Source organism: Protopterus annectens, chromosome 12.part0, assembly GCF_019279795.1.
Source record: "Protopterus annectens isolate FY-2018-M chromosome 12.part0, PAN1.0, whole genome shotgun sequence".
NCBI classification, from domain to species: domain Eukaryota; kingdom Metazoa; phylum Chordata; order Ceratodontiformes; family Protopteridae; genus Protopterus; species Protopterus annectens.
The window spans coordinates 233,313,908-233,339,314 of NC_056746.1; the positions used below are offsets into that span (position 1 = coordinate 233,313,908).

At 40.9% G+C, this 25,407-nt stretch overlaps 1 protein-coding gene and 1 non-coding gene across 2 annotated transcripts in view; both read right to left on the reverse strand.

Annotated features, from left to right (window-relative positions):
• CCDC78 (coiled-coil domain containing 78) overlaps positions 1–25,407 on the reverse strand; it is a 739,645-nt gene that overhangs the window by 157,843 nt on the left and 556,395 nt on the right. The window lies entirely within an intron of this gene.
• LOC122817434 lies at positions 21,808–21,941 on the reverse strand. The gene has a single exon (XR_006367251.1). It is a non-coding gene; the product is annotated as a U4 spliceosomal RNA (small nuclear RNA).

Consider the following 25,407-nt stretch of genomic DNA (forward strand, 5'->3'; position numbering starts at 1 on the left):
AAGCTAGCCACCCAGTAGTGTGAGCATTGACTCTAGGTGATGGTCACTATTGATGTCACCCGCTGACCCCATATACAATGTGGGAAAAAGGGAATTGATGACAATTAGTGTCAGCAAATGTATTGTTCTCTGTTAAACATGTCAAATTGACATTTACAAATCAAACTGCACCAATCAAAGATGCCCTTTTTGATGGAACAAAAGTTAGTCCCTTAGACAAATTGTTGAACTCATCTTTTGTCAACAAGTTTTGATAAATTAAAAATTGTCTGAATAAAGCAATCAATGACAATAACCAAGAAAATCCATCCACAAGTTTGAAGTACAAATAAAAAACATTTGTAGTCACCTGAAGTATAACCCAATATCATTTTAATTAGCACTTTTGTTCACTTCATAACAGCCGCGGTGGTGCAGCGGTAGCGTTGTCGCTTCACAGCAAGAGGTTCTTCCGTTCGATTCTCAGCTGGAGAGCCTTCTGTGTGGAGTCCTCATGTCCTCCCCACAGTCGAGTGGTGTTCGAAAGACATGAGTGAATGGGTGTGCCTTCGTTGAAGGTTGGGCATCGAGCTGGCACTTCAGCACCGTGAAAATCTACTTCCAATCATTAGGTTCATAGGTTCATAGGTTAGTACTAGGCTAACTGCCCTTGTGAGCCATTGTAAGCCTAGCCAATTATCCCTTGGGAGACTCAAACCCTGCACCTTGTGTTTGTAAGGCAAACACCTTAACCATTAGGTCACCCTCCCAACCCTTAGCGGACCAGAGTTCCGCTGTGGCAACCCCTAACTGGGAAAAGCCGAAGGAACAACATTCCAAACATGAACTTCATCAAATTAAAACCATCTCTCATCTCTAGTGCTTAAATAGTAAACCATACACTGCCACCTAGTGACTATTGAGTCATACTGCTTAAAAATAAAACTACTCTGAAACAGTAAGATCTTATAGAGTAACCCACGGCTGGGTGTGAGTAATGCTGGATTTACCCATGTTTGGTGTGGTTTGGTCATGAGGGCAAAGCCCAAGTGACCAAACAAAGTCAACCGTGGGTGAATCCAGAATTACCCACATTCAGCCGTTGGTTATTGCTATTATACAATGACATTATTCAAGAAAAAAGTTACTTACTTTTCTTAAATAATGTCCTTGTATAACTGCACAGTGCTGCTCTTCCACATTTTTCCCTGGTATCCTGGGGCTTTCTTGATGTACTGCACATGTGTACGTTTACACAGTATATCAGTGCTGTGTGAAGGAAGCAATGGAGAAAGGAAGATCTCCATTGCTTTTTTTATTTTTAATTAAAAAACAACAAAATTGGCAGACTTTCAAGTACGGGAGAGATGGGACAGAGAAAATATATGGATAATCAGGTACGTTTCTCTAGTTTTCATAACATGCCTGATTATCCTTGTATTTATATCTGTCCCATCTGTCTCATTTGTTTGAAGTCTAGTTTTTGGAAGTTTTTTTTTTTTTTTTTTTTTTTTTTTTTTTTTAATAAGAAAAAAAAAAAAGAAAAAGTAAAGTTTCCATAGCATATATTAAAAGAAGAAAGTCCAGGTGACTAGACTTTTTTCCACTGGTATATACTCGATTTACAACAGGCACAGTGGATGGGCTGACCAATCAGCATGCTTTTTTTTGAATGTTAATGGCCCATGATTGTATAATATTTAATAACCAATCAATCGTACTTCACTCTGAAAAAATATATTAAACACAATTATGAACATTATTTACTTGCTACTAACATAATATAGACTAACCACCATGTTAAATGGTGAACTGCCATTACATTTATACAATGTTATAATTAGACCTGTACCCTTTTAATTAATAATAAACTACTGATAGATATTTTATCATTGATACCCGGGCACTGGTGGCATCTAGCAACACTTGCCAATATAATTCACGCTTCTCGACATATGCTTCCCAGTTACTCCCCCTTTCAAAAAAGGCACTTTTTCCAGTACAAAAAAAAAAAAAAAAATTTCCTAAAATGTGCACAAATTACTAAATGTTTATACATTACACTATTACCATCTTCTTAATGGCATAATTAATTTGGTAAATTCTAATCTTCAAAGCCTTTAATGTTTTACTAACATAAAATGCTGGGCATGAATTGCTTTGCACTAAATAAATCATGCCCTTAGTGTTACAATTAAATTTTTCATTAGGGTAGACCAATTGTGGAAAGGTGCCTATAGTACCACCACATTTGTGCATACCCTTCTCAGCCATATGGTCTTCCCACTTTCTCATATCACAGTTCTCCTTCTTAAGGTTAACCCCTGTTCTAAATACCAAAGTAAGGCTGTTGTTCAAAAACTTAGGCAAATCCTGGGCCATTGTAAAGCTAAACCAATTTCTTGCTAAAATATTTTTATTTTTAACATCCATGGTAGCTTTCTTATAAACACATACCAATGTTTTGGGAAATGCATCAGTATTTTCATGATTTATACTCCCGTCAGTAGCCGTAACTCTCACATTTGATCTTACCACTTTGATATCAAAACCATACCTCACAACAGGTTTATAATGGTGGGACATCTCAGCAATAACCTCCTCTTTTAGCTGTTGTATAAAGTCTAGAAAGTAGTGTCTGTCTTAAAACTTCTCTGTTAAAATGTTCACCTCCTCACCAAATTTTGTATCATCAGAAATTAGACATGACAATCTAATGAATTGAGTTTTAACTACATTTCTTTTCTGCCATAAGGGGTTGTAGCTAGTAAAAGTGCAATACACTTTTAGAGTACATCTCTTTCCTATAAATTGTCAAAGAAAAACACCCACTGTCAACATCTTTGGTAATTTTAATCCAGGAAATGAACTTCCATTGTGTTAAAATGCCCTTTAAAAGTCAGAAATGAAGTAGTATTGTTGATGTAACTCGAAAATGCATCGATATGTTGAGAATTACCTACCCATAAAATAAATACATCACCCAAAAATCGCAGGTAAATCTTAATATTATTACTAAAAGAGGAGGAGGGATAAATAAACTTTTTCTCCCACCACCATAAAATAATATTTGCAAAAAATGGAGCTGCTGATACCCCCATAGCTACCCAGTGGTAAGATTAAATGTGAGAGTTACAGCTATTGAATGAAGTGTAAATCATGTCAATATTGATGCATTTCTGAGGGTACTGGTATGTGTTTACAATAAAGCTACCATGGATGTTAAACATATTTTAACAAGAAATTGGTTTAGTTTTATTATGGCCCAGGGTTTGGATAACTTTTTTGGGCAATGGCCCTACTTTTGTAGTTAGAACAGGGGTTAACCTTAATAAAAGATTTGAGAACTGTGATATGAGAAAGTGGGAAGACCATATGGCTGTGAAGGGTATGTACAAATGTGGTGCTTGCAGCCATTGTAGATATGCTTTTAAGGGTGCCAATTTTACTATAGGTACCTTTTTACAATTGGTCTATCGAAATGGAAAATTTAATTGTAACACTAAGGGCGTGATTTATTTAGCACAATGAAGTTCATGCCCTGCATTTTATGATGGTAAAACATTAATTTGAAGGTTAGAATTTACCAACATAATTATACCATTAAGAAGAAAGATGGTAATAATGGATTATATAAACTGCCACAAAAGGAAATATTGTCAGCCTAGCTATCTCGAATTTTGTAAATAAGTATATGTCATTTGTGAATATTAATATGATTTATATAGAAGTGTGACAGAGGGAGATACTGCCAGCACAGCTGGCTGGAATTTTATAAATGATTGTATGTCCGTTGTGAATGTCAACATGATTCATATGTTTGTGTTACAAATGTATAGAACTGTATGTTATGTGTATATCAAACTGCTGGTACAGAAATGTGTGTGAAAAGGGTTTATACAGTACTGAACTTAAAGATGTATCCGCAGTACAACCTACTGGAAAAAACAGAAATATATATATAAACTATTGTAACTGTGTAAATGCATATGTTTTACCAGTGGAAACTAGAACAAAGAGGGTTAACTTGCAAAATTTCAAGAAAATAGTTGAAGTTAAATTGTTTTATAACTGCATCATAAAAGATGGTTTCAGTGCAGCAAGGAGACAGGATGTCTAAAACTAGCGAGCCTTCTGTATTATTTTGTGTTTTATTGTTTTATGTCTTCTAGCAGGTGCAACAATTTGAGGGATATGTATTTTTCATAGGGGACATGCTAAATTTCTACCAATGAGAGTTTTCATCTGGGATAGTCAGATGACAAAAATGATGTCATCCTGCAAGTATCCCATTAGCAATATTTGCGATATTAACTTAAGAACCCTGAGAGAGAGAGAGAGAGAGAGAGAGAGAGAGAGACAGAGCATTTTCTATTTTGTTTTGACCTGGCAGCATCAGCTGGGAAAACCCACTTACCACATCTGTCTTGCCTGGCTCTGTAAGTTAACTAGGGTACATTAATTTCTTTTAGATTCAGTAAGGAATATAGTAAAGATTAGTTTAGGTGTTTTCTCTATTTATTAGAGACTGTCCTGCAATGTTGTTTTAAATATTTCCTGTGATGTTGAACTCTGAAGTCACTGTGAATACATATTTAGTATTGTCTTGTTCTTTTATTATTTACTATTAAATATATTTAAACCTATTTTTGTGGCTGATATTTGTGAGACATATTTAAGCTCTTAGAGTACTTGCATATCTACTTGGTGACACTGTGCAGGCCACTCCTAATAGCCTTGCTCTTGGTCAAACCACCATTTGTATTAACAGTAGCATTACACAGTAAGATTGGACACCCTTTGTTAAGGTCCTTAAAGTAGCTGATAAGGAGTGACTGGTGGCAGGCAAAACTATCTTATAGTCTGGGCAGAAGGAGGCATAGCTAGTAAATCTGTGCCAGCCTTTCCCTGAAGAGAGAGAGAGAGAGAGAGAGAGTGTGTGTGTGTGTGTGTGTGTGTGTGTGTGTGTGTGTGTGTGTGTGTGTGTGTGTGTGTGTGTGTGTGTGTGTGTATGTGTGTATAAATTAAACCTCTAAGTGTGTATGTGTCAGCTACTTGGGCAGGGACACGAAGCACTGGTTGGACAGAGAGGGTGCTGGAGGTCTTGGCTTTGGTCACTCAGCAGAGATCTCAACTCTACAGCTATGCCATGGGGGGGGGCTCTTAATGGGGATCTGGAGAAAAAAGTAGAAACCAGCCCCAGACTGACTGTGGTCTGTGTGTGTTCTTAAGGGAAATTGCACTTTACTCTATGTGTACTTGTCACCCTCGCATTGTATACATCCCCCACTGTTGCCAGTGGTGAGGATTAAGGCTCTTTGATTACTGGGTCAATGTTCGGGCATCACATAAACATTCAGTAATTTGTGCACATTTTAAGAAATGCTTATTTTTTGTACTGGAAAAAGTGCTTTTTTTTTGAAAGGGGGGGGGGTGACTGGGAAGCACATGTCCAGAAACGTGAATTATATTGGCAAATGCTGGTAGATGACACCAATCCCCCAGGTATCAATGATATAATATCTATCAGTAGTTTATTATTAATTAAAAGGGCACAGATTTAATTATAACATTGTATAAATTTAATGGCAGTTCATCATTTAACATGGTAGTTAATTTATGTTATGTTAATAGTGAGTGAGTAATGTTCATGATTGTGTTTAATGTATTTTTTCAGAGTGAAGTACGATTAATTGCTTATTGAATATTATACAATGATAGGTCATTAAAATTCAAAAATGTGCATGCTGATTGGTCAGCCTAACCAGCGTGCCTATTGTAAATCAAGCTTATGCCAACAGAAAAAAGTGTGGGCTCCCGGACTTTCTTCTATTAATATATGCTAAGGCTTTCTAGTTTTCTTGAGCTAAGAAGTTGAGAGGTACATATCGAGGGCAGAGAAAATAGAAGGAAAGTTAGATGTGTTATGCAAAACTAAAGAAACGTACCTGATTTTCCTTGTATTTCTGCCCTGTCTTTCTCTTACCTCTAAACTGTCCAGATTTCAAACTTTACTTTTTTATTTTCAAAAAAAAAAAAAAAAGAAGCATCGGAGATATCCTTTCTCAGTTGCTTGCTTCGCAAAGCGCTGATGTACTGTATAACTTTGGGAATGTAAGTCCCATACACATGCGCAGTACACAAAAAAAACCATCAGGATATAAAAAAGAACAGAAAAACACCATGGTGCTGTTATTCAAAGACATTCAGGGGGATTCAATAAAGATTACACGATAATTTTTACTGTGTGCACATCTTGGCGCAATGCGCATACAGGTGCAAAAGGTTCTAGATTCAGTAAACTTTGTGCACACTCACTTACAAATACGGAAACTTTCGTGACATGCAAATTACAGCACAGGTAGCTGAATTTTATGGTAATGAAGCAAATCAGCATTGTGGAGTGATTCAACGGCCTCTAAAGTAACTGTAGACTTTATGTTCGTATTGGCCGTCTATTCCAAAGCTTTCCGAATACAGCCACAAAAAGGAGTCTACATGCAAAAAAGAACAAGTAAAAGCTCTTACATTTGTACAGAACTGCCATTAACATGTAACACTACACATAGTCTGACCTAATTAGACAGGGTGGATGTTAGAAAATCAGTGTAACAATCATAATACTGCCATTTTAAGTGCCATGACATAAATGCAGCTTTGCTCCCCCACCCCCAAATGAAGAATATACTTGTAAGTAATGTAGTCTTCTAAAATGTGTAAACCTCCATGAAACAGAGGATTATACTGTAGTGTAAGCATATGCAGGATGTAGCTTATGGATTACAATATTCCTCTGTTACTAACTGTGTAGATCTTGGGCTGTCAGCATGGTGAAGATGCAAATAAGGTCAAAACTCATTAGAATCGTTGAATCTCAAACAAGATTAACCGTGTAGGGATGTTCACTTCATGTAGGCCCTTCCACAGTGTTTGTGTTGAATGCATTGCAACAGTGAATGCTAACATTGGGGGGTATCAGGTTACACTTGCAGAGGTGAATATGTAGGGTTGTGAATGGTGAAAGTGCATGTAAGCAGTGCACAATTCCCTAGTTCTGTGTCATCCTCATTATTTGTTTGTTAAAATGTGTGGTCTCTGTCCGGGTTACCTTTTTTTTCTTTCTTTCTTTACTTTTGCTATTGTTTGCGAGAATTTGCATGATATGGCATTTAGCACCACCATGAGAATCAAAGGAATGAATATCAGGTTTCTCTGTGTTGTTATGTAACTATTCCTATGGCAGCACATGTATGTGGTAGGCATGGAATGTAGATGGACCTGGGTTTGAATACAGGGTGTGTAACCTTTCCTTTCCTTTTTTTGGTCCATGTTTCCATGATATTCAGAGAAATGAGGAAATATCAATTTTTTCTGTGCTTACTTTATTTATGTGAAGGTGCATGGAGGTGCATGAAGGTACACATAGCTGCACATAGGTCACTAATGAGTAAGTAACAGGTGTGTCTAATAGATGCAAGTTACAGCATAAACAGGTGAATTGCATGTTAATCAACCAATCCAACACGGTGAAGCTATTCAACAATGTATAAAGTATCTATGTAGCCTACATCCTGTTTTTCCCTTTATCCTTCAATATCATTACAGTAGAGACAAGGAAATTTTAACTGACACAAAGCTAGGGGCTTTTGCAGCTATTCTACATCTGCATGTGCTAGAGGCTGAAGCCAATGCTGCTGGTGCTGCTGACAATAGGCCTAGGCTGAGAAGGAGAAGATTGTTCAGGCCCAGGGTAACCTTCCAGGAGCTACATGAGCTGGAGATTGTAGAGTGGTATAGGGTGGACAGGGCACATTACAAGGACTCTGTGAGCTTTGCCGCCCTCAACTCAGAACCAGAGCAACTGAGGGGAACCCATCCCAGTGGAAACTAAGGTATGTGTAGCCCTTAGAATATTAGCTACTGGTACCTTTCAAAGACCAACTGGACACATGATGGGTGTGTCACAGGCATCAGCCTCCAGGATCCTCCACCAGATTCTGGATGCTATGCTCATGCATGCCAGTGAGCACATATTTTTCATCTGTACTTCTGAAGAGAGGACCAGCAATATGGAACAGTTTTACTGTGTAGTGCATTACTCTGAAGTACTGGATGCTGTATTTTGCACTCGTGTACACATTAAGGCACTATCTGGTGAGCACTGTAGAATCTACATTAACCATAAGAGATATCACTCCATCAACTGCCAAGTCATGTATAATGCCCAGGGAATTATCTTGAATGTGTGTGCTGGTAAGTCTGGCAGTTATCATGACTCCTATATCTGGTACACATCACAGCTGTACCAGATGTATACTACAGGGAACCATCCCACAGGGCCATTTATGGGGAATGCTGGCTATTCCCTGAAACTGTGGCTGATGACACCCATCAGAAGTGCACCCACACCCACAGAAGAACGCCATAATGAGGCACACGCTCAAACTAGAAACATCACAGAGCATGTGTTTAGCATTCTGAAGTCACAGTTCCTGTGCCTAGATATATCCGGTGGAGCCCTGCAGTATAATCCACGCACATGTACACAAACATTCACTGTATGTGATGTGCTCCACAATCTGATCCTGCGGAAGGAGCTGCGGCAGGATCAGCTTGGGGAAGGGATGCACATCCCCCCACCAACGCCTGGGTCACTACAGCCAGTCAGAGGAGGACTCAGAGGCAGATTCCCAAGCTGCTGTTCCTGTAGACAGACATAGACATGCTCTGTATGCCCTTGCTTTGGCTAAGAGACAGTGCATATGACACATTCACTGACCACCCAGGGACTGAATACCTTTCACATACTCACATACATATAGTAAAATTGATGTCAGGCAGCTCACGCAACCTCTACCTCCCCATGTATTGGCTGTGTATTGCTTGCATCAGAGTCAGCCCTGAGCTAAAGGTGTGTCAACTGCTGCATCTGCAAGGTAAGTCCTGAACCTAGAGTGTATTCTTTAATAATATTATGGCATATTCTTGTATTTCCTGACTTGGTACAGTAGACAAGTAAACAGTGGTAGATTTGTACAGAAAGTACCTTAACATGTAATTAGTAGGACTCAGGTATGAAAGATTCACACAATCATACCTCTAAAGAATTCTGATGTTCTCTGCATGGCCTCAGTTTAACACAATATGTGTATATCTGTTTAAAATGTGCAACTGTTTTTAGGCCTAGTGAATTCAGTCCTTACCTGTGTTCTGATTTTTATCTCCTTTTTGTTTCTCTGTTTGTTCTTTGCATTTTATTTATTGCTATACTTGAAAAACAATAGCATATACCTGAATATCTATTACTGTTTGTGACTTTTGGGGCTCGTAGAACAAACTTTTGTCTAGAGATGCCTAGCTGTTTCTTTGTGGGAGTGGGATTCAGACTGGTCTGAGCTGGATAGAATTACTACATAGGGCTCTGTTTTTTTTTTTTTTTTGATTGCATAATTTGGCTGGTTCCTTGTTTCTCTGCCTTAAATAGCTAGTGTTTAAACCAGTCTTTACTTGTTTGCTAAAAGCTGCAGTGAGTTAGGCCTTCTTCCCTTGCTGTGTTGTTTTATGCTGAGAGACTACAAAAGGTAAGTTGCTTATTTTGAAAAAGTGTTTCTGCACTTATGATAAAGTAAAACAATATTTGCTGTATATCTGTTTAAACTGTGCAACTGTTTTTTAGGCCTAGTGAATTCAGTCTTTACCTGTGTTCTGATCTTGTATCCCAGCCATCAGTCCAACTGTTGTTGTGGTATTAAAGCTTGGTTGCTTTTGAATTGCCAGCCTCTACTATAGATTTCATATTGGACACTCCCCCCAGTCCCATTACATCAGCTCATTGTACTGAGTGCAGTGAGATCAGTTTTGAAGACCCCCCCCCACTTAGTTTCTTAACCTTGAATTATCTTCGGTCTCCTAACGTTCTACTAAAAAAAATGTGTTCAACTGTATTTAGTTTGCTGCATTTGTTACTGCTTCTTGGTAGCCTTATACTTTATTTGAGCTGCTTTTTACTGTTGTGATTGTGAGCTAATTTATCACATTTGCACTGTTTTTAAGCAATTTACTGATTAACTGTATTTCATTGCTATTTACTGCAATTCATTACTGTTTAATTGCATTTTACTGCATTTCATTACTGTTTAACTGTATTTTTCATACTGTGGGTTCTCTTTTTGTCTGTATTGGTTAATCTTTGCTTTTTTGTTAAAATTGAGTAGCATAGTCTGATACAGGTTTGCTGCATCCAGAGCTGCAGCTGCACTGTTTTCAACCCTTTGTGAGGTATTCTAGCTACAAATTCTCCCTTAGTAGCACTTGTGTGATCACCTAGTAGGACTACTCTTAGACTTTCCATCCTTTACCCTCTTAGCTCTCTCTGGCCTCTCTCCCTCAGTTTCTGACAAAAATATGGATGGACAATTTCCTGTGGTTTCTCCTGCCAGTCTGGTTGATATGGGCATCCTGAGACAGTGTAGCAATTGCCTCATGTGCACGGACAACCCTCTACTACTACCACCTAGGAACACAATTTGTGAGAGATGCAATTACATTAAGATCCTAGAGTCAATGCTCTCTCCCTTTCAAAGCAGTATATCTGGTACTGAGAAGGTTGTCAGCATAAACACCACACCTCAACCACCACCCACACACCAATGCAACACACACCCACATATGTGGAGGTCCTCAACAAAAACATATCTAAACAAAAGAGACCTCCAAGGCAATAATTCATGCAAACTCCACTGTTCACCACACCACACACCACACATAGTCCACACACCTGTGTCTCACAGCCACGAAGGCCTAAACATAAACCCAACATATTAGTCAGAGGAGACTCCATTGTGAGACACACAGATGTGTCCCTCACCAGGTTGGATAAGGAGACAGTCACAGTTAGTGTTTGTCAGCTGCCAGAATGTGCCATATCACCAATGCACTCAAGTCTCTCAACAACAGGTATTGTTATGACTGTCATAGTCCATGTTGGAGTGAATGACTTGAGACGTACCTCCCTGGACTACATGAAGAGAGACATGATAGAGCTCGCTGAATATATGTCCCAGGCAGGTATGGTCCTAGCCTTAAGCAGCATTCTGCCATCATCCAAAATGATGTCTCAATACAAACAGAAAATGACTGGCCTTAACAATTGGCTTAGTTTCTGGTGTCATTCCAAGGGGATCCAGTACCTGACAGTCTGGGAAGACATGATTGACAAACCACAATGCTTTCCCAGAGATGGCCTACATCTGTCTCCCTTGGGCTTCAGACTTCTGGCAAAGGCTGTTGCCTCTCCATAGTGCCTTTTTTAGGCAATGCCATGAGTTCAAAACTACCAACATGAAAAGTTCATCAAAACGTAAATTAAAAGTCATGCTGCTAAACACTAGGAGTCTAAACATGAAACTACATTCATTGCAAGCATTCTTAACCCTGGAAGGCACTGATATTTGTGCAGTCACAGAAACCTGGTTCAAAGCTGCAGAGAGCACCCCAGCCATGCCAGGTTACTCATCCTATCATACATTCAGACCCCAAACCGTGGACAGCAAAGCAAAAGGAGGTGGATTTGCAATATATATAAAAAACATACACACCTCCAGGCTGGCCAAATGGTATGATGCACAGGAGACACTCCAGGTGCAGTTAACCATTGACAAGACACCTATTCAAATCATAGCTAGCTACAGGCCCCAATTTTGACTCAAGATGTCCACTCCACCTATTTGGACCTGTTTGAATCTATCAAGATTCAACCCTTTACCCTGATCTTGGACGACTTTAACTATCCAATCATAGATTTGAAGAACTACTCAATCCAAAACAGAAATGCTCAGAGATTCCTTGATTTTGTCAATACAAATGCCTTGGACCACCTGGTTGACACCCCCACAAGAGGTGAAAATATATTGGACTTGGTATTAACCAACATGCATCACCACTGCAGCCTCCCTACAGTGTTTTCCTCTCTGGTAAGATCCGACCACATAGCAGTCACTTTTGAAGTCACCATCTCCCCTGACCAGCCCCTAGATAAGGTCAAACAAAATACTTCTCAAAGGCTGATTACAACCTCCTGAGGGAAGGTCTAAACAGCTTCACAGCCCCCTCTCCCTCCATAGGAACTAGCACATATGTCCAAACCTATACCAAAGTACTATACGAGCACTTATATAGTTGCATGGAATCAGAACTGCCCGACAGGACACAATCATCCTCCTCAAGGAAGAGTAAACCTGTCTGGTGGACATCTTCAATAAATAAACTCTATAATAAAAGGAAAAAAAATGCTTTCCTGGACCAAGACGGAGAAGGTGCCAAATTGGAAGCAATCTCTCCTTAGTCTGAACAAGCAAATAAGAGCACTAGTGAAATCCTCTAGAACAAACTTCGAGTCCAAACTGGTCACATCTACTAAAGACAGTTATAAGGCTTTCTTCGTATATGTCCACAGTCTCAAGGGAAGTACCCAGATCTGCTCAGAACTGGTGGTCAAGGACACCACATACACAAACGCCGTAGATATAGCCAACTGCTGGCAGACAGGTTCACTGAAAAATTCACCCCTGTGTCCCCCCATAAGTAAATCAGGACATCTCCAGTACCTGACCCCCTCCCCTTATTTCTAGGGAGCAAGTCATCACTGCCCTCTCAAAGGCAAAAATACAGCCTTCCATGGGACCAGATAACATCCGAGGCTGCATCCTACATGAACTCAGACATGAACTTGCAGCACTATTCGGCACCTTATTCAACCAAAGCCTGAGTATTGGCTTCTTCCAAGTCAAGTGGAAGACAGCCACTGCCATCCCTTTGCACAAAGGTGGAGTGTCCACTGATCCAGGAAATTATAGACCTATCAGCCTAACTAGCCTAACCTGCAAGGCCATGGAGTGGATTATCATGGACCTCATTCACAAGGACATTGGCAACCTCCAAACACTTGATCCCACACAGTTTGGTTTTGTCAAGGGGAGGTTATGCCTGTTAAATTTGGTTGACTTCTTTGAGACAGTCACCAAAGCCATGGATGAGGGGAAGATGGTGCACACCACCTGCCTTGACCTGGCTAAAGCCTTCAATACTATTCCCCACTTGGCTATAATAGATAAACTCTCTCAACTAGGCATCAATCCATATGTTACCAGATGGGTAGCAAACTGGCTGACTGATAGAACCCACCTAGTCAAAATAGGGGAAGCCACCTCAAACAGTCAACCCGTAACAAGTGTTGAACCCCAGGGATCAGTCTTGGGGCCTTTGTTGTTTGGGATATACTTTTCTGAGGTGCAGGCCAAAACCAGAGGGCTATGGCTGGACAAGTTTACAGATGACTGCAAGCTGGGACCTGTCATCCACTCCCGTTGTGATGTGAACATCCTCCAAGAGGGTCTCACCCAAAATATGACTGGTGCCAGAAACATGGCCTCAAACTGAATATCAAAAAATGCATCATCATCCCCTTTGGGGAGAGTGATATCCCCACAAATTATCACATTAATAACAAGATCCTAAGCATGCAGTCATTCGTGACAGACTTGGGCACCCAGGTTAACAGCAAACTGACTTTTGACCATCATATTGCCTCTCTTGTACGGAAAGCTTTCTACATGACCCACCTCATTAGTAAGGGTATCTCATCCAGGGACAAGGTGGTCATAACATGCCTGTATTCTTCCCTTATAAGACCCATTATTGAATACAATGCCCTTTTCTGCATGTACCTCACAAAGCACATGCAGCATCTGGAGAGACCACAGAGATTCCTCACCAGGAGAATCCAGGGCTTCAAGCATCTACCCTACACAGATAGGCTAAAGTCCCTATCCCTCTACTCAATCCCTTACAGACTCCTCAGAGGTGACCTCTGTCTGGCAGTCAAAGCAATCTCAGGCCCTGCCTTGATGAGACTGCTGCATATCCTCAAGTCAAACTCCACTCGAGTAACCCGCACGCGTGACGTCAACCTGATCTGTGACAGCAGTAGGACTTGGTGGAACAGATTTGTGTCCCAGAGACTCCCCTTTCTGTGGAATAGACTCCTGTGCCATGCCAAGCACAGTACCTCATTAACCCTTTCTAAGCACAACCCGGATAATTGGATGGGGAACAGAAAATACACCCCTGGGATTCCACCTGTGTTTCTGCTGGACCGGGGCATCGGGTGCTATCTTGTCAGAACATGAACTAGGCTTGTAAGGTTCTCAGGACCAATAGCTTAATAACTTCCTATGATTCCTATGATACCTTTGTACTGGTAAATCATAATGACAGAAGTTAGAAAGTGATGATTCACATTGCAGTTTCAGACTTCAGACTTGCTTGTGTCATAACAGTAACTGAGCTTTGTCCCCCCCAAAGAGGAGTGTGCCCTTGTTCCTGCCATAACAGTAACTCAGTTATGCTACCCCCAAAATAACTACTGTTATGTGTGTTTGCGCCATCCAACCTGGACTTCATTTGTTGGCAACTGCATATCATATTATTCCCAGTTAATATCCTCTCACATGTTAAAGCCAATAATATAGAATGGCTGCACACTGCATGTGTTAGATAGCTGATGAATGATCAAGAAACAGAGAAAGGTAACACAGAGCTGTATATAAAAATAATTATGACAGGTTGTGTGATCACTAACTGCTGTATATCCATATATAGTAAAGAGAATTAAATGTACAAATCACAGCTGATGATTTGATAGCAGTGTACATTCTGATGCAGTTGGTTGTGTGAAGAATGACTTCTCATTTCATTGCTATAAAGCTGTCTGTGTGGCCAAAATGGCTAAGACATGCCTTCTGTTTTCTGAAGCTGTATTGGTGTGAGGGTTCAAATCTTCACACATGCAGAACTTTGTGATGTGTACTATCAAGTTTTACTGTGCTTTTACATATTTTGCCTATGTTTTTTTAGTTTTAGTATATTTTCCTATTTGTCTTCTTTTAATTCCAGATTTGATCAATGCATCCCATCCCCAAAAACATTTGGTTAAGCTTATCTTGTTTGTGCAAAGTGCAGCATTGTGGAAACTGGGGAAAACCAGATTTCCTAGAAAGCAGACACCCAAAAATAGAAAAGGGACACATTCAGTTAATGCTCTTAGCCATCACAAAAAGACAGCCTGGAGTAAATATGAGACTTGGGTATAGCAGCAAGCATTATCAACGTGCCTCATATTTGTTCACTGCTTCTGTGTGCAAACAGGCCTATTTCACAGGCAGGTACACTTTGTTAGCCAGAGCGCGAATGTAATGCTTGTTGCACTATGGAATTGTATATATGATATTTTATCATTGCTGCTTATTGTCCAGTTCCATTGTATGATATAAAACTACATGTGAAAACATTGCAAACTAAGAACATAATATAACTATATGTCATATGTTTACAATACATCCATTTGTTTCCCTCCCAAACAAGCACTACAACCCTGGGGTCTCATTACTTTTTCCACACATATATCAACCACAATACAAAGTGTTATACATAATATAGTGTGCTTACTCATGGACAAGGCCACTTGGTGGTGCTCACAGCCTTACTCTGCAAAACTCAGTCAAGTATGCTCAATAAGAATACTTGTGTTGTTACACAGCCAGGCTTCCAAACAGCCTACTGGTATTAGGCTACTAGCTTCAGATTACACTATGAAGCAGTGTACTTATGCAGGCCTCCAAACCTCTTGTCTCCTACATGGCCTGTCAATGTCAACTACTATAAGTTCACCTGCAGTCCTGTTAAAATCAGATTTGTGCCATGGCATGTGCAATACGTACTGTGTTCTGTAGCCTGTGTCCTTAGATAGGTATGGGTTCTATTCACACTGCAGTCAACTGGGTGGTGTGTGTGTTGTGATGACCCACCACTACCAACCAATATGTGATGTGAATCTTCACCTCTGGGCCAGAAATCAAGGAGCCTCCATCCTCACCACTGGCACCTGTGGGGGGGGGGGGGCATTCACTGGAAGGATAACAGGTACACACACAGTGTCTACAAATGCAGCTCTCTGCATCAAGTGTAATTTCCCTTCAGAGCACACAGAGACCACAGTCAGTCCAGGACTTGTTCCTCTCTCTTTCTCCAGATCCCCAACAAGACTCCCCACTGTTACAGCTATAGAGTTGAGTCCTTAGCCAGGGTTCCAAGCCAAGTCCTCCAACATTGTCTGTATCCAGCCAGTGCTTCCTGCCCAAGTAGCTGACACACACGCACTCTTTGAGATTTGAGTTGCGCGCACACACACACACACACACACACACACACACACACACACACACACACACACGCACACACATACACTCACTCTTTGAGATTTGATTTGCACGCACACACACACACACACACACACACACACACACACACACACACACACACACACACACACACACACACACACCTGGGAAAGGCTGGCACAGGTTTCCTAGCTATGCCCTCTTTTGCCCAAACAATAAGGTAGTTACCACTGCCACCAGAACCCCTTGACAGCTTCTTTAAGGCTCTTAACAAAGGGTGTCCAATCTTACTGTGTAATATTAATATTAATACAAATGGTAGTCTGAACAAGAGAAAGGCAGGAGTGGTCCACACAGTGTCACCAAATAAACATGCAAGTACTTCAGAAACTTAAATATCTCTACAAAGATCAGCCACAATGAGAGGTTTAAATATATTTAATAATAAATAATAAAAGAACAAGACAATACAAAATATATATTCACAGTGACATCAGAGTTCAGAATAACATGAAATATTTAAAACAACATTGCAGAACAAGTCAGACAAATAAATAAAAATATATAAACTAAGCTTCACTATATTCCTGACTGAATCTAAGATAATTATACTATTCCCTAGTAATTTACTTAATAAAGCAAGACACATGATGTGGTGAATGGTTCTTCTTGTTATCATGTGCAAGACATAATACTGAATGCTCTGTCTCACTAAGAGACTTCTCAAAATAATATCTAAAATATTACTGCTGGAATAGCTTGCAGAATGACACTATTTCTTGTCATCTGACTTCTAGTTCCCAGTTACAACCCACATTGCTGAAGGTGGCAGGACTTAGCACCTACCTGTAAAAATAGACATACAAGGGCTTTTGTTCAGATCTTTGGCAGGTGCTGGAAGTCATAATACAATTGCATTCCTTCATGCTTTCAGATTATAAGTAATTAGCTCATGCCAAAGGCAATACAGAAATTTTCCTAGTACAGACTTTGTGTCTCTGGCTGCATTGAAACCTGTGAGATAATATCTTTATGGCCTAGCCTATAAAGTGATGTAATTTTATATATTTTCCTAAGGTTTGCTGGACTGAGGTCATCCTCCTGTATTCCAGTTTTCACTGTTAAAACATATACATTTAAAGTTACAATTGTGCATGTACATTGCTTTTCTCTCCAGCAGAGCACTGTGGATGCATTTCAAGCACAAACATCTTATAAATACATTTTCAACACAAACATCTGTACAAATAAGTTTAATATACAAATGACATACCGTTCTAATACATTTGTAACACAAGAATCTTATATAAATCATGTTGATATTCACAAATGACATATAACTAGTTACAAAATTCCAGCTAGCTGTGCTGGCAGTACCTCCTTTCATCTCATGTATCTACACAGAAGAGCAGAAGTGTGTATCCCACTGTTACCTCTCCAATGGCATGGCTTGCCAATTTTTTGAGACTTGCACAAGCCTACACATCCATTTTTTTATTATTTTACATTCTTATTGAATCGTTATTTTCTCTTTGTTTTTTTTTTCTTTCCCTCAAAACACAGTGGGGTAGGCCTGGCCCATGGGATCCACCTGCCCCCCACTCCACTGGCTATGGCACCAAGGCCCAGCACATCTGATACGCAACCTGGTAGCACCCCTTGTGCTGCCTCTGCACTACCTGGCCCCTTGGGTATTTCTGCTCCACAAGACAGGCCTTTGGTTCCTTCCAGAGTAGTGGCAGGGGGGTGATTTTATCACCCGAGAAGAACTGCCGGAGATGGTTCTTAGGACTGTGTGCCACAGTATGGGTGCATGCCTATGCCAGATGGAGACACTGTCCATCCTTATACAGAATAACACAAGGAGACACAGATGTCAGTCACTGCAGCCATTGACTCACTGAAGTGACAGTGATGACAGTCCAGTGGGCGAGAACTCAATTCTCACTGTCACCCAGCTTGACATCCATGGTTTTGTGAGGTCCACACCCTTACCCCAACCATGGTGTTCACCCACCTCCTGTGTTCTTCACTGTCCCTATCTCTTGTCTTGCATGTCCTGTCTGTCAGCAATTGCTTCCTCACCTTGCCAACTTACCTGTCTCAGACATACCTGTGTGCCTTTCCCCAAAATTCTTCTCTCTTCAAAAAAAAAAAAAAAAAAATAGGGCACCTGCCCCCCCCAAAAAAACTGTCCCATATGCAGCTCTCCATGTCACACACATGTCCACTTGACACATTTGATTCAGTCCAATTGGCTACACAGCATGATTACTTGTCTTCACCTCTCTTTCTCTCTGGAGGTGACAGTCCAAATTCAGCTAATCTTCTGTACATATGATCAGTTTTTCAGGGCACATTTTCAATATACGTCATATATTCACAATACATGCATGTGTTGTCCACCCCCCAAGCAATACAACCCCGGGAGCTCAGTATTTGTACACTCATATATCAACCAGACTTCAAAGTATAATATATATAATGCTGTGTGCTCCCTCATGGACAGGGCCAGTTAGTGTTGCTGACAACCTTGCTCTGCTAAACTCAAACATCCAACTATGCTCAATAAGGATACTTGTGTTTTTACACAGCTAGGCTTCGATACACCTAGGACAAACTGTATAGTTAGGCTACTGGCCTCATATGAACCTATGAATCTATGTGCTTATGCAAGCCTCCCAACCTGTCCCCCATATGGCCTGCTGATGTCATCTACCATAAGTTCACCTGCAGCCATGTAAAAGTCAGACTTGTGCCGTGGCACTTGCATAAAGTACTGAGTTATATAGTCTGTATACTTAGATAGTTAGGTGTTCTGTTCTCACTGCAGTCAACTGGGTGTATGTGTGTGTCTCTACTCAGCAGAGTAGATGTGCTATCATACAGTTACTTCTCCAGTGGCATGGCTTACTAGTCTTTTCATACTTGTAGAAGCCTACACATCCATTCCATGCATCCCTCCCAACCTCTTGTCTCCCACATGGCCTGCTGATGTCATCCACTATAAGCTGACCTGCAGGCATGTAAAAGTCAGACATCTGCCATGGTGCTTGCATATAGTACTGTGTTCTGTAGTCTGTGTACTTAAATGGATAGGGGTTCTGTACTCACTGCAGTCAAGTGTGTGTATGTGTGTCTGTTTGTGTGTGTGAGACAGATGTTACTTGACATTACAGAGATCCTTTTACACCAGCATGTGGGATACTGTTATCACCATATGCTCAACAGACAATGCTGATGTAATCAGCTATATCAGATTATGGCATATACAACCATGCCACCACTATTTACAAAATTCCAGCTACCTATGCTGTCAATACCTCCTTTCTTCTCATGTGTCTACACAGAAGAGCAGAGGTGTGTATCCCACAGTTACCTCTCCAATCACATGGCTTACCAGTTTTTGAGACTTGCACAAGCTTACACATTCAATTCATGCAAGTCTCTCAACCTCTTGTCTCCCACATGGCCTGTCGATATCATCTACTGTAAGTTCATCTGCAGTCCTGACAAAATCAGACCTGTGCCATGGTGTGTGTGATAAGTACTGTTTTCTGTAGTCTGTGTCTTTAGCTAATTAGGGGTTCTATTCTCACTGCAATCAATTGGGTGCATGTGTCTACACAGAAGAGCAGAAGTGTGTATCCCACAGTTACCTTTCCTATGACATGGCTTACTATTTTTTAGACTTGCACAAGCCTACACATCCATTTCATGCAGGCCTCCCAACTTCTTGTCTCCCACATGACCTGTCGATACCATGTACTATAAGTTCACCTGCAGTCCTGACAAAATCAGACTTGCACCATTGTGCATGCATTAAGTACTGTGTTTTGTAGTATGTGTACTTAGATATGCAGGTGTTATTTTCTCATTCCATTCAAATGGGGAAGTTGGTGTGTGTGTGTGTGTGTGTGTGTGTGTGTGTGTGTGTGTGTGTGTGTGTGTGTGTGTGTGTGTGTGTGTGTGAGAGCTGTTGCTGGACTTTACAGCAGCCTGTAGGACACTCTTATCTTGTCCTTAACAGACAGTGCTGATGTCATTATCTGTAAAGTGTTGTCTGACACACTCAAATGGGGGGTAGTTGGTTTTTGTGTGTGTGAGCTGTTGTTGGACTTGTCAGCCTTTTGCAGCAGCCTGTGGGGTACTTATCTTCTCCTCAACAGACATTGCTGATGTCATCTGTAAAGTACTGTCTATCACACTCCATGTCAGACTTGAGCTGTGGTGTTTGTGTTAAGTATTGTGTTCTGTAGTGTGTGTACTTAAGTATGGGGTTTTATAATCACTGCAGTCAAATTGTGGGGGGTTGTTTTGTGTGTGTGTGTGTGTGTGTGTGTGTGTGTGTGTGTGTGTGTGTGTGTGTGTGTGATTGAGCTGTTGCTGGACTTTACAGTGAGCCTTTTACAGCAGCCTGTGGGACACTGTTATCCTGTCCTCAACAGACACTGCTGATGTCACCATCTATAATGTTTTGTCTGACACACTCCAAGTCACACTTGAGCCATAGAGGTTGTGGAGTCTGTGTGCTTAGATAGGTAGGGGTTTTATTCTCACTGTAGTCAAATGGGTGGGGCGGTTGGTGTGTGTGTGTGTGTGTGTGTGTGTGTGTGTGTGTGTGTGTGTGTGTGTGTGTGTGTGTGTGTTTGAGCTATTTCTGGAGTTTACAGTAAGCCTTTTACACCAGCCTGTGGGACACTATTATCTTGTCCTGGACAAAAACACGTCTGTCATTACTAGGTTATATAGTAAGCAAAAGAAGCTGCTGTCTACAAATACAAAAGTGAGAACCCATAACTGGAAGGCCACCCTCCTCAGCCTAAACAAGAAAATAAGACAACTTGTGCAATCTCTAACTCCAACCATTATTTTCTCTTTTTTTTCCCCCACAGCACAGTTGGGTACTTTTTTCTTTCCCCCACAGCACAGTGGAGTAGGTCTGGCCCATGGGATCCACCTGCTTCCACTCCACTGGCTATGGCATCAAGGCCCAGCACATCTGAGATGCAACCTGGTAGCACCCCTTGTGCTGGGTCTGCACTACCTGGCCCCTCAGGTACTTCTGCCCCATAAGACAGGCCTTTGGTTCCTTCCAGAGTAGTGGTGGGGTTGATTTTATCACCCGAGAAGAACTGCCGGAGATGGTTCTTAAGATCGTGTGCCGCACTATGGGTGCATGCCTATGCCAAATGGAGACACTGTCCATCCTTGTACTGAATAACACAAGGAGATGCAAATGTCAGACACTGCAGCCATTGGCTCACTGAAGTGACAGTGATGACAGTCAAGTATGTGAGAACTCAATTCTCACTGTCACCCAGCTTGACATCCATGGTTTTGTGAGGTCCACACCCTTACCCCAACCATGGTGTTCACCCACCTCTTGTGTTCTTCACCATCCCTATCTCTTGTCTTGTATGTCCTGTCTGTGACCAATTGCTTCCTCACCATGCCAACTTACCTGCCTCTGACATACCTGTGTGCTTTTCCCCAGCATTCTTCTCGCTCTTCAAAAAAAAAAAATACGGCACCTGTCCCCCCCAAAAATTGTCCCATACACAGCTCTATACAGAAAGAACTCGCAAGTATGGCTGGTGCAGCAGGCCAAAAAACTAAACTACAATTCCAAAAAACAGGCCAGTACCAAAAGAGTGAATATTTCCCAAGTAATAATCACACCTCAGATAAACCTCATTGGCTATTATACTGCCACTGCAAAAAGAATATTTATTGTGGCACCCCAAATAGTAAAAATTCAGTCATACTGGTTTCGGCAATGATGCCTTCCTCAGTGACAAATACAAAAAACCTCAGTGCACTTCAATATTTATAGCAACCAATAAAACAATCAATCAAACACAAATTCCTATCAATTAAGTTTATAAGTGGTCATTAATACCGGGGGAAAATAATCCACCCAGTTTGATGATCCATCTTTTTTCTTTCTTATTGAGTAAAGCATGCCAACCCAACTGATTGCATCTATCTCCCTGAATTTTATCTATAATTAAAAAACTGAATCTGGCAGATGGATGTTTAGTAGTGTGTCTATATAAAGCATTCAAAGAAGTCATTGGTTACGAATGTCACTAAAATGGTCAGACATCCTGACTCTCAGTGGGTGTAAAGTTTGACCAACATAGAAAGCTGAACAAAAACATGTAGCTAGATAGATAAGCCAATCTGTACTGCAGTTGGCAAAAAAATGTATTGGGTTTATAAGTTGGGTTGGCATGCTTTATTCAATAAGAAAGAAAAAAGATGGATAATCAGACTGGGTGGATTATTTTCCTCTGGTGTTGATGACCACTTATAAACTTAATTGTTGGGAATTCGTGTTTGATTGTTTTATTGGTTGCTATAAATATTGAAGTACACTAAGGTTTTTTTGTATTTTTCACTGAGGAAGACATCATTTCCAAAACTGGTATGACTAAATGTTTACTGTTTGGGGTGCCACAATAAATATTCCTTGCAAAATATTCACTCTTTTGGTGCTGGCCTGTTTTTTTGGAATTGTAAAGCAGAAAGAACTCATGGCCAGGCAAGACAACAGAGCCAATTCTTAGAGTTGACACACCAGTACGTCAAATAGTTTAACAGCTACCACCAAAATAAAGGTGACTCCACAGCAGTATTCGGCAGTTGTTGTTGTTCTTCTTTTGGCTTTTCCCGGTTAGGGGTCGCCACAGCAGAACTCTGGTCCGCTAATGATTGGCAGTAGATTTTTATGGTGCGGCGAACTTTAATATCACAACAATCTTCAACAGCAAAAAAAAAAAAAAAACAGGTTGTCCTGCCTGGCTGTGAGTTCTTTCTGCTTTACATATTTTCATGGAACTGTTTTTTTTTTGGAATTGTCCCATACACAGCTCTCCATGTCACACACATGTCCACTTGACACACTTGATTCAGTCCATTTGGCTATACAGCATGATTACTTGTCTTCACCTCTCTCTCTGTCTGTCTCTCTCTCTCTGGAGGTGACAGTCCAAATTCAGCTAATCTTCTGTACATATGATCAGTTTTTCAGGGCACATTCTCATTATACGTCATATATTCATAGTACATGCATTTGTTGTCCACCCCCTAAGCAGTACAACCCTGGGAGCTCAGTATTTTTTACACTCATAAAGTCTAATATATATAATGTTGTGTGCTCCCTCATGGACAGGGCCAGTCAGTGTTGCTGACAACCTTGCTCTGCTAAGCTCAAACATCCAACTATGCTCAATAAGGATACTTGTGTTTTTACACAGCTAGGCTTTGACACACCTAGGGCACACTGTACAGTTAGGCTACTGGCCTCATATGAACCTATGAATCTATGTGCCTATGCAGGCCTACCAAACTGTTGTCCTCCATATGGCCTGCTGAAGTCATCTACCATAAGTTCACCTGCAGCCATGTAAAAGTCAGACTTGTGCCATGGCACTTGAGTAAAGTACTGAGTTATATACTCTGTATACTTAGGTAGGGGTTCTGTTCTCACTGCAATCAACTGTGTGTGTGTGTGTGTGTGTGTGTGTGTGTGTGTGTGTGTGTGTGTGTGTGTGTGTGTGTGTGTGTGTGTGTGTCTACTCAGCAGAGTAGATGTGCTATCCTACAGTTACTTCTTCAATGTGATGGTTTGCTAGTCTTTTCATACTTGCAGAAACCTACACATCCATTTCAGGCATCCCTCCCAACCTCTTGTCTCCCACATGACCTGCTGATGTCATCCACTATAAGCTGACTTGCAGGCATGTAAAAGTCAGATATCTGCCTTGGTGCTTGCACATAGTACTGTGTTCTGTAGTCTGTATACTTAAATAGATAGGGGTTCTGTTCTCACTGCAGTCAAGTGTGCGTGTGTGTGTGTGTGTGTGTGTGTGTGTGTGTGTATGTGTGTTGTGTGTGTGTGTGTGTGTGTGTGTGTGTGTGTGTGTGTGAGAGAGAGAGAGAGAGAGAGATTTTACTTGACATTACAGAGATCCTTTTACACCAGTATGTGGGACACTGTTATCACCATATGCTCAACAGACAATGCTGATGTAATCAGCTATATCAGATTATGGCATATACAACCATCTCACTAGGCCATGATCAGACACTGGCCTGGAACCTAGGCAGATGTCACCTTAGGTTACTAGGAAGTTACTAGGTAGAGGACTGGTGAGAGGTATGCTTTGGGATATGTCTGGTGGGGTGAAGTTTGCCCCAAACTGTCTAGTAGCAGGTTGGCAATGTCCTCAGTGTCAGTATAAGTGATACCATCCACTACTAATTGGGCACAAAGATAGGCCTTCACTTTTAGATGTCTGGTGTAGCCAAAGAATGCCTCCTGATTATCTTTAGCTAGGGATGCTACTTTAGGTCTATATGTGGCTTTAGATGACTTTTCAAGATAGCTAATTTCTTTGTTCAAGCTGTGGAGGGTGTCTTTCCTCTGCTGAGTCAGCTCCCTCTTGTTCTTAGACATTACTTTCTTCCACTTGTTGTTTAACCTATGTATGCTTGATGTCCACCAGGGTGGCTTGTTTTCTGTGAAGGACTTGTTTTGATCCGTTCACATTCAGCTGACTATACATTTGTATAGTTGTTTATACTGGCCATTTGTGCACACCTCTGTATAGCAGTCAATGGTGATGGTGGTAAGAGGAGGGTTGCAACTCTTTATGGCATTGGTTAGGAGCCTAGAGTTTGCTTTGGAGAAATGTTCCATCCTTTCTGCTCTTCAGGGGTTGTCAGGTATGATTGTGAATGTGAATGAAACTGAATTATGACCTGACCTGACCAGGGGGCCAACAAACAGTGGGTAGTGCAGAGAAACACTATGTTGGTCAGTACTAAGTCTAGGACATTCAAGCCCCTTGTCAGGGTGCAGACTATCTGTTACACAGCATGTGTATTAACAAAATACAAGAACCTTATGGTGAGTGTGTTTGTGCACATAATATGACTCCAAATCGATGGAAGGATAGTTGAAATCACACATGACCAAAGTGTTTGGCTGTCTAGTGAGTGACTGAATTAGGTCCAAGTAGACAGGGTGGTCCTTGTGGTTCATGGTGGGGACCTGTAGCTATTAATGATATGTACAGTTAGTTGGACTTGGAGTAGCATTGCAGAGTTGTACTCTTTGACAAGTCTAGCGGTGTACTTGTCTTTAATGAAGATGTAAACACCACTGCCTTTGGCTCTTTCATGC